Genomic DNA, 10,848 nt, shown 5'->3' with positions numbered 1-10,848 from the left:
AGACTAGGGATCAGTGGTAGTAATGCTAATGCTAATGGTGATAGACTAGGGATCAGTGGTAGTAATGCTAATGCTAATGGTGATAGACTAGGGATCAGTGGTAGTAATGCTAATGCTAATGGTGATAGGCTAGGGATCAGTGGTAGTAATGCTAATGGTGATAGGCTAGGGATCAGTGGTAGTAATGCTAATGCTAATGGTGATAGGCTAGGGATCAGTGCTCCTTCTGAGCTTCCTGCCTCCAAGTAGTCTATTTATTCACAATTGAAGGGGTTGCAAAATGTCCCTACATTTTCCAGGTTTATTTTATCCAGCAGGGAGCCAGGTGGAGCTTGTTGTCATGGTGAAGGATGGTAGCATAAAGTCTAGTGATGCCACTGCTCAGGAGTCCCAGCTCTGTTTGTGAGGTCTTGCCAACTCTGTCATTATCAAAGACGTATTACCCTACGAGGTCCGGACTACTGCTGCTTTTCTGTTCTACCTGTTTGGCAGAATGAATGTACCCTTGGTGTCCCAGGTCTAAATGAGTCCCTAATTAGAGGGGAAGAATGATACAAAGCAGTTCAACTGGCTTTGAGGTCCAGATTTGAATTTGAGGGACATAGGCAAGACGGCACAAACAGATCTGGGATTCAGGCTAACCATGGTTTACCTTGGTGTCAATGGGTACAAGTCAAGTAATGGCACATACATAACCACTATCTGGAGAGACCAGACTACAGCTAGACTGCCTTAGAAGACTGATTCATTCATACTTTTGTTTTGTTTTTCAGCTCTATGCCAGGATTGGGATCAATTACAGGCAATTCAGGAAGTACACGGAAATTCCAATTATCTTCAATGAGGAACATTTGGAATTGGAAATGGAATTTGGTTTACTTTGTGAATTTACTGGAATGGAAATGGCCCAACGCTGATGGTAACCCTGAGACATGGCTGTAGGGTCCTTTATGTTGTGAGTGTTTCAGTGCCTTTATGGTCCAATGTCATGTTGGTTGGGAGTTTTCAGACCTTCTCTTCAAGCCTGGCCGGCTCACCAAGCTCTCTGGATTAGTGGAACTCTGCCACCCGTCCAACTCTGCCACCCCTTTTGAAGGTGACATTTTAAACAGTTACGGGTAGGTTAAGGGTTAACTGTTAGGGTAGAGACATGTCAAGGATCGGATAGCACTAACTGTTAGTGGACAGGACTGGTTCCTGGCCTTAGAAGTTGATCAGGCTGGTTGGCAGGTTCCCTCCAAGTGACTCTTGTCAAGGAGATCACTCCCACAACACACCACGGTCTGTAGACTTAGATCAGCTACAGGTGTGGATAAGTGGGAGCCACTGTCTGGAGTTAGCCTAAATATACTTAATAAGGCTAGTAGTCCACTTCACATAAAGTGTGTCTCATTGAACTTAAAACATGCCCCCTATCAAACTGAGAGCACTACAAATAAGTCGCTCTGCTACTTCCATGTATTAAAAGGGATTGTTCTGGATGTTGGAAACGAGGCCCTTTATCTACTGACCCAGAGTCAGATGAGGCCCTTTATCTACTGACCCAGAGACAGATGAGGCCCTTTATCTACTGACCCAGAGTCAGATGAGGCCCTTTATCTACTGACCCAGAGTCAGATGAGGCCCTTTATCTACTGACCCAGAGTCAGATGAGGCCCTTTATCTACTGACCCAGAGTCAGATGAGGCCCTTTATCTACTGACCCAGAGTCAGATGAGGCCCTTTATCTACTGACCCAGAGTCAGATGAGGCCCTTTATCTACTGACCCAGAGTCAGATGAGGCCCTTTATCTACTGACCCAGAGTCAGATGAGGCCCTTTATCTACTGACCCAGAGTCAGATGAGGCCCTTTATCTACTGACCCAGAGTCAGATGAGGCCCTTTATCTACTGACCCAGAGTCAGATGAGGCCCTTTATCTACTGACCCAGAGTCAGATGAGGCCCTTTATCTACTGACCCAGAGTCAGATGAGGCCCTTTATCTACTGACCCAGAGTCAGATGAGGCCCTTTATCTACTGACCCAGAGTCAGATGAGGCCCTTTATCTACTGACCCAGAGTCAGATGAGGCCCTTTATCTACTGACCCAGAGTCAGATGAGGCCCTTTATCTACTGACCCAGAGTCAGATGAGGCCCTTTATCTACTGACCCAGAGTCAGATGAGGCCCTTTATCTACTGACCCAGAGTCAGATGAGGCCCTTTATCTACTGACCCAGAGTCAGATGGGGCCCTTTATCTACTGACCCAGAGTCAGATGAGGCCCTTTATCTACTGACCCAGAGTCAGATGAGGCCCTTTATCTACTGACCCAGAGTCAGATGGGGCCCTTTATCTACTGACCCATAGTCAGATGAGGCCCTTTATCTACTGACCCAGAGTCAGATGAAGCCCTTTATCTACTGACCCAGAGTCAGATGAGGCCCTTTATCTACTGACCCAGAGTCAGATGAAGCCCTTTATCTACTGACCCAGTCAGATGAGGCCCTTTATCTACTGACCCAGAGTCAGATGAGGCCCTTTATCTACTGACCCAGAGTCAGATGAAGCCCTTTATCTACTGACCCAGAGTCAGGTGAAGCCCTTTATCTACTGACCCAGAGTCAGATGAGGTCCTTTATCTACTGACCCAGAGTCAGATGAGGCCCTTTATCTACTGACCCAGAGATGAACTCGTTATGTCTCTGCGTCCAGTATGACGGAAGTTAGCCAATGCGAAGTCGTGCAATGACTGGAAGTCCACAGGAACAACTAGCATGCTAGCCCTACTGAACACAGCCCTGCCTTAGGTTGTAGTCCCTGGGTGCATCTCAACTGGCACCACATTCCTTATTTGGAGCACTACTTTGGACCTGGGCCCGTAGGGGGATAGAGTGACCCTGGGCCCCTAGGGGGATAGAGTGACCCTGGGCCCCTAGGGGGATAGAGTGACCCTGGGCCCCTAGGGGGATAGAGTGACCCTGGGCCCCTAGGGGGATAGAGTGACCCTGGGCCCCTAGGGGGATAGAGTGACCCTGGGCCCCTAGGGGGATAGAGTGACCCTGGGCCCCTAGGGGGATAGAGTGACCCTGGGCCCCTAGGGGGATAGAGTGACCCTGGGCCCCTAGGGGGATAGAGTGACCCTGGGCCCCTAGGGGGATAGAGTGACCCTGGGCCCCTAGGGGGATAGAGTGACCCTGGGCCCGTAGGGTGATAGAGTGACCCTGGGCCCCTAGGGGGATAGAGTGACCCTGGGCCCCTAGGGGGATAGAGTGACCCTGGGCCCCTAGGGGGATAGAGTGACCCTGGGCCCCTAGGGGGATAGAGTGACCCTGGGCCCCTAGGGGGATAGTGACCCTGGGCCCCTAGGGGGATAGAGTGACCCTGGGCCCGTAGGGGGATAGAGTGACCCTGGGCCCGTAGGGGGATAGAGTGACCCTGGGCCCGTAGGGGGATAGAGTGACCCTGGGCCCGTAGGGGGATAGAGTGACCCTGGGCCCCTAGGGGGATAGAGTGACCCTGGGCCCCTAGGGGGATAGAGTGACCCTGGGCCCCTAGGGGGATAGAGTGACCCTGGGCCCCTAGGGGGATAGAGTGACCCTGGGCCCCTAGGGGGATAGAGTGACCCTGGGCCCGTAGGGGGATAGAGTGACCCTGGGCCCGTAGTAGTGAACTATATAGAGAAATGTTGCCATTTGGTATGCAGACCCAGTCTGTGTCAGGCTGGCAGTGCCAATGATGAGGTTACAGAAGTCATGTCCAATTAGCCGTGCTCTGCTCTGTCTGTATCCCGTATTACTATTACTGTTATGTAATTATGTCAACCATCTTTTACTTTATGCCTCGGCTCCACTGTTTTATTTTTCATTCGCGCTGTACTGTGATTTTTATTTTTTTTATAATTAAACTGTTATCTCTGTCCACTAATTACAATTGAAAAGTGCAAATAAATACAATTAACTATTACAACTGAGGTAATGTGTGTGTGTGTATGTGGGGGGGAGAACTCTGTCTAAGCATGTCTTGTATGGTTTCAGGAACTCTGTCCTCAGGAACTCTGTCCTCCCTCTCTGAAACATAACTGTAAACTACTGATGTTACAAGCCCCTCCCTCTCTGAAACATAACTGTAAACTACTGATGTTACAAGCTCCTCCCTCTCTGAAACATAACTGTAAACTACTCATGTTACAAGCTCCTCCCTCTCTGAAACATAGCTGTAAACTACTGATGTTACAAGCCCCTCCCTCTCTGAAACATAACTGTAAACTACTGATGTTACAAGCCCCTCCCTCTCTGAAACATAACTGTAAACTACTGATGTTACAAGCTCCTCCCTCTCTGAAACATAACTGTAAACTACTGATGTTACAAGCCCCTCCCTCTCTGAAACATAACTGTAAACTACTGATGTTACAAGCCCCTCCCTCTCTGAAACATAGCTGTAAACTACTGATGTTACAAGCCCCTCCCTCTCTGAAACATAACTGTAAACTACTGATGTTACAAGCCCCTCCCTCTCTGAAACATAACTGTAAACTACTGATGTTACAAGCCCCTCCCTCTCTGAAACATAGCTGTAAACTACTGATGTTACAAGCCCCTCCCTCTCTGAAACATAGCTGTAAACTACTGATGTGAGAAGAGTGATTCAGAAGACGGAGAGAGAGATTTTTAACTAGAGAAGAATGGATTAACTTTTTCAAGGCTAGTTAGGGATACTATTATCACATTTCACATTTGATTTATTCCTGCTGATCAATACACCGGCTGGAGACAATGATATACTGTCCATAATGTAGTCCTATTTAATATACAGTATCCCATAGTGCACTAGGATGTAGTCCTATATAATATACAGTATCCCATAGTGCACTAGGATGTAGTCCTATATAATATACAGTATCCCATAGTGCACTAGGATGAAGCCCTATTTAATATACAGTATCCCATAGTGCACTAGGATGTAGTCCTATATAATATACAGTATCCCATAGTGCACTAGGATGTAGTCCTACATAATATACAGTATCCCATAATGCACTAGGATGTAGCCCTACATAATATACAGTATCCCATAGTGCACTAGGATGTAGTCCTATATTATATACAGTATTCCATAGTGCACTAGGATGTAGTCCTATATAATATACAGTATCCCATAGTGCACTAGGATGTAGTCCTATATAATATACAGTATCCCATAGTGCACTAGGATGAAGCCCTACATAATATACAGTATCCCATAGTGCACTAGGATGTAGTCCTATATTATATACAGTATCCCATAGTGCACTAGGATGTAGTCCTATATAATATACAGTATCCCATAGTGCACTAGGATGTAGTCCTATATTATATACAGTATCCCATAGTGCACTAGGATGTAGTCCTACATAATATACAGTATCCCATAATGCACTAGGATGTAGCCCTACATAATATACAGTATCCCATAGTGCACTAGGATGTAGTCCTATATAATATACAGTATCCCATAGTGCACTAGGATGTAGCCCTACATAATATACAGTATCCCATAATGCACTAGGATGTAGTCCTACATAATATACAGTATCCCATAGTGCACTAGGATGTAGTCCTACATAATATACAGTATCCCATAATGCACTAGGATGTAGCCCTATATAATATACAGTATCCCATAGTGCACTAGGATGTAGTCCTACATAATATACAGTATCCCATACTGCACTAGGATGTAGTCCTACATAATATACAGTATCCCATAGTGCACTAGGATGTAGTCCTACATAATATACAGTATCCCATAGTGCACTAGGATGTAGCCCTATATAATATACAGTATCCCATAGTGCACTAGGATGTAGTTCTACATAATATACAGTATCCCATAGTGCACTAGGATGTAGTCCTATATAATATACAGTATCCCATAGTGCACTAGGATGTAGTCCTATATAATATACAGTATCCCATAGTGCACTAGGATGTAGTCCTATATAATATACAGTATCCCATAGTGCACTAGGATGTAGTCCTATATTATATACAGTATTCCATAGTGCACTAGGATGTAGTCCTATATAATATACAGTATCCCATAGTGCACTAGGATGAAGCCCTACATAATATACAGTATCCCATAGTGCACTAGGATGTAGTCCTATATAATATACAGTATCCCATAGTGCACTAGGATGAAGCCCTACATAATATACAGTATCCCATAGTGCACTAGGATGAAGCCCTATGGGCCTTTGTCAAGATTGTGCACCACCAGGTCGTCTGGATTCCACTGGATGAAAAGCAGAGATGTTAGAATCTAGATTTTATTTATATGAGTGTACCCATGATTTTACCAGTCAGATTGACAGGGTTAGATTTTCTAAACCCCTTCTATAGATTAAAATGTCTGGGGACATAATTTCCTCCTCCAGTTGCTCCTTAGCTCGTCCACGTACAGGATCTCTGGGCTCACATCCACAAAGCCTCTCTGAGTAGGAGTGCTGATCTGGGATCATCATCAGTGGTGTAAAGTACTTCAGTAAAAATACTTTAAAGTAGAACTTAAATAATTATTTGGGGTATCTTTAGTCTACTATTTATAACTTTCACTTCACTACATTCCTAAAGAAAATAATGTACTTTTTCCTGACACCCAAAAGTACTCGTTACATTTTGAATGCTTAACAGGACAGGAAAATGGTCCAATTCACTCCCTTATCAAGAGAACATCCCTGGTCCTCCCTACTGCCTCTGATCTGGAGGACTCACTAAACAGAGAACATCCCTGGTCATCCCTACTGGCTCTGATATGGAGGACTCACTAAACAGAGAACATCCCTGGTCATCCCTACTGCCTCTGATCTGGAGGACTCACTAAACAGAGAACATCCCTGGTCATCCCTACTGGCTCTGATATGGAGGACTCACTAAACAGAGAACATCCCTGGTCATCCCTACTGCCTCTGATCTGGAGGACTCACTAAACAGAGAACATCCCTGGTCATCCCTACTGCCTCTAATCTGGAGGACTCACTAAACACAAATGCTTCGTTTGTAAATTATGTCTGAGTGTTGGAGTGTGTCCCTGGCTATCCGTAAATTAAAAAAATTATAATATGGAGCCATCTGGTTTTGCTTAAAATAAGCTATTTGTTATTTTACTTTTACAATTACACTGAACAAAAACATAAACGCAACATGTAAAGGTTGGTCCCATGTTTCATGAGCTGAAATTAAATATTTGCATAAAAAGCTTATTTCTCTCAAATTTTGTGCACAAATTTGTTTACATCCCTGTTAGTAATCATTTCTCCTTGACAAGATAATCCATCCACCTGACAGGTGTGGCATATCAAGGAGCTGATTAAACAGCATGGTCATTACACAGGTGCACCTTGTGCTGGGGACAATAAAAGGTCACTCTAAAATGTGCCGTTTTGTCACAACACAATGCCACTAATGTCTCAAGTTTTGAGGATGCATGCAATTGGAATGTTGACTGCCGGAATGTCCACCAAATCAAAGTTTATTTGTCATGTGCGCCGAATACAACAGGTGTAGACCTTACAGTGAAATGCTTACTTACAGGCCCAATTCCATCTAGAGACCATTGCCCTAGAGCGCACAAAAAAACTATACATACCTCGGCCTAAACATCAGCGCCACAGGTCATTTCCACAAAGCTGTGAACGATCTGAGAGACAAGGCAAGAAGGGCCTTCTATGCTATCAAAAGGAACATAAAATTCGACATCCCAATTAGGATCTGGCAACAAAATACTTGAATCAGTTATGGAACCATTGCCCTTTATGGTCGCGTAAAACACCAAATAATGCAGAGCAGAATTAGGCCGATATCCACTAAGTATCAAAATCTGTAAAAGAGACGTTCAATTCTACAACCACCTAAAAGGAAGCGATTCCCAAACCTTCCATAACAAAGTCATCAACTACAGAGAGATGAACCTGGAGAAGAGTCCCCTAAGCAAGCTGGTCCTGGGGCTCTGTTCACAAACACAAAGACACCCCACAGAGCCCCAGGACAGAAACACAATTAGATCCAACCAAATCATGAGAAAACAAAAAGATAATTACTTGACACATTGGAAAGAATCAACAAAAAAACAGAGCGACCTAGAAGGCTATTTTTGCCTCTATAGAACAGAATAGGGGACTGAGTCACTGGCTTACTGGTGCTCTTCCATGCCATCCCTAGGAGGGGTGTGTCACTTGAGTGGGTTGAGTCACTGACGTGATCTTCCTGTCTGGGTTGGCGTCCCCCCTTGGGTTGTGCCGTGGCGGAGATCTTTGTGGGCTATACTCAGCCTTGTCTCAGGATGGTAAGTTGGTGGTTGAAGATATCCCTCTAGTGGTGTGGGGGCTGTGCTTTGGCAAAGTGGGTGGGGTTATATCCTGCCTGTTTGGCCCTGTCCGGGGGTATCATCGGATCAATCAATCAATCAAGTTTATTTTATATAGCCCTTCGTACATCAGCTAATATCTCGAAGTGCTGTACAGAAACCCAGCCTAAAACCCCAAACAGCAAGCAATGCAGGTGTAGAAGCACGGTGGCTAGGAAAAACTCCCTAGAAAGGCCAAAACCTAGGAAGAAACCTAGAGAGGAACCAGGCTATGAGGGGTGGCCAGTCCTCTTCTGGCTGTGCCGGGTGGAGATTATAACAGAACATGGCCAAGATGTTCAAAATGTTCATAAGTGACAAGCATGGTCAAATAATAATCATGAATAATTTTCAGTTGGCTTTTCATAGCCGATCATTAAGAGTTGAAAACAGCAGGTCTGGGACAGGTGGCGGTTCCATAACCGCAGGCAGAACAGTTGAAACTGGAATAGCAGCAAGGCCAGGTGGACTGGGGACAGCAAGGAGTCATCATGCCCGGTAGTCCTGACGTATGGTCCTAGGGCTCAGGTCCTCCGAGAGAGAGAAAGAAAGAGAGAAGGAGAGAATTAGAGAGAGCCAAGATTTTCAAAATGTTCATAAATGACAAGCATGGTCAAATAATAATCAGGAATAAAAGTCAGTTGGCTTTTCATAGCCGATCATTAAGAGTTGAAAGCAGCAGGTCTGGGACAGGTAGGGGTTCCATAACCGCAGGCAGAACAGTTGAAACTGGAACAGCAGCAAGGCCAGGTGGACTGGGGACAGCAAGGAGTCATCATGCCCGGTAGTCCTGACGTATGGTCCTAGGGCTCAGGTCCTCCGAGAGAGAGAAAGAAAGAGAGAAGGAGAGAATTAGAGAGAGCCAAGATTTTCAAAATGTTCATAAATGACAAGCATGGTCAAATAATAATCAGGAATAAAAGTCAGTTGGCTTTTCATAGCCGATCATTAAGAGTTGAAAGCAGCAGGTCTGGGACAGGTAGGGGTTCCATAACCGCAGGCAGAACAGTTGAAACTGGAACAGCAGCAAGGCCAGGTGGACTGGGGACAGCAAGGAGTCATCATGCCCGGTTTGCCGTGACGTATGGTCCTAGGGCTCAGGTTCTCCGAGAGAGAGAAAGAAAGAACGAGAGAATTAGAGAGAGCATACTTAAATTCACAGAGGACACTGGATAAGACAGGAGAAGTACTCCAGGTATAACCAACTGACCCTAGCCCCCGGACACATAAACTACTGCAGCATAAATACTGGAGGCTGAGACAGGAGGGGTCAGGAGACACTGTGGCCCCATCCGATGATACCCCCGGACAGGGCCAAACAGGAAGGATATAACCCCACCCACTTTGCCAAAGCACAGCCCCCGCACCACTAGAGGGATATCTTCAACCACCAACTTACAATCCTGAGACAAGGCCGAGTATAGCCCACAAAGATCTCCACCACAGCACAAACCAAGGGGGGACGCCAACCCAGACAGGATGGGGCCACAGTGTCTCCCGACCCCTCCTGTCTCAGCCTCCATTAATTACGCTGCAATAGTTTGTGTCGGGGGGCTAGGGTCAGTCTGTTATATCTGAAGTATTTATCCTGTCTTATCCAGTGTCCTGTGTGAATTTAAGTATGCTCTCTCTAATTCTCTCTTTTCTCCATTTTCTCGGAGGACCTGAGCCCTAGGATCATGCCTCAGGACTACCTGGCCTGATGACTCCTTGCTGTCCCCAGTCCACCTGGTTATTCTGCTGCTCCAGTTTCAACTGTCCTGCCTGCGGCTATGGAACCCTGACCTGTTCACCTGTCCCAGACCTGCTGTTTTCAACTCTCTAGAGACAGCAGGAATGTAGTCCTACATAATATACAGTATCCCATAGTGCACAGAATTAGAACAGAAGTGTAAATAGAACAGAAGTGTGAATAGAATTAGAACAGAAGTGTGAATAGAAATAGAACAGAAGTGTAAATAGAATTAGAACAGAAGTGTAAATAGAATTAGAACAGAAGTGTAAATAGAATTAGAACAGAAGTGTAAATAGAATTAGAACAGAAGTGTAAATAGAATTAGAACAGAAGTGTGAATAGAAATAGAACAGAAGTGTGAATAGAAATAGAACAGAAGTGTAAATAGAATTAGAACAGAAGTGTAAATAGAATTAGAACAGAAGTGTAAATAGAATTAGAACAGAAGTGTAAATAGAATTAGAACAGAAGTGTGAATAGAAATAGAACAGAAGTGTGAATAGAATTAGAACAGAAGTGTGAATAGAATTAGAACAGAAGTGTGAATAGAATTAGAACAGAAGTGTGAATAGAATTAGAACAGAAGTGTAAATAGAATTAGATGGTCATAGAATGCCTCTTCAGATGCTATATTTTTAACCGTGTCAAGTTGACCAATTAAACCGTAATATGATAGGTTTGACAGAGAAGACCGATATAGTGCTTGGAGACCTGCGATCTCAAAGTGGTTGTTCTTCCTTCATTAG

This window comes from Salvelinus alpinus, chromosome 9, assembly GCF_045679555.1.
Source record: "Salvelinus alpinus chromosome 9, SLU_Salpinus.1, whole genome shotgun sequence".
Lineage (NCBI taxonomy): Eukaryota > Metazoa > Chordata > Actinopteri > Salmoniformes > Salmonidae > Salvelinus > Salvelinus alpinus.
This window is presented reverse-complemented; position numbering follows the sequence as displayed.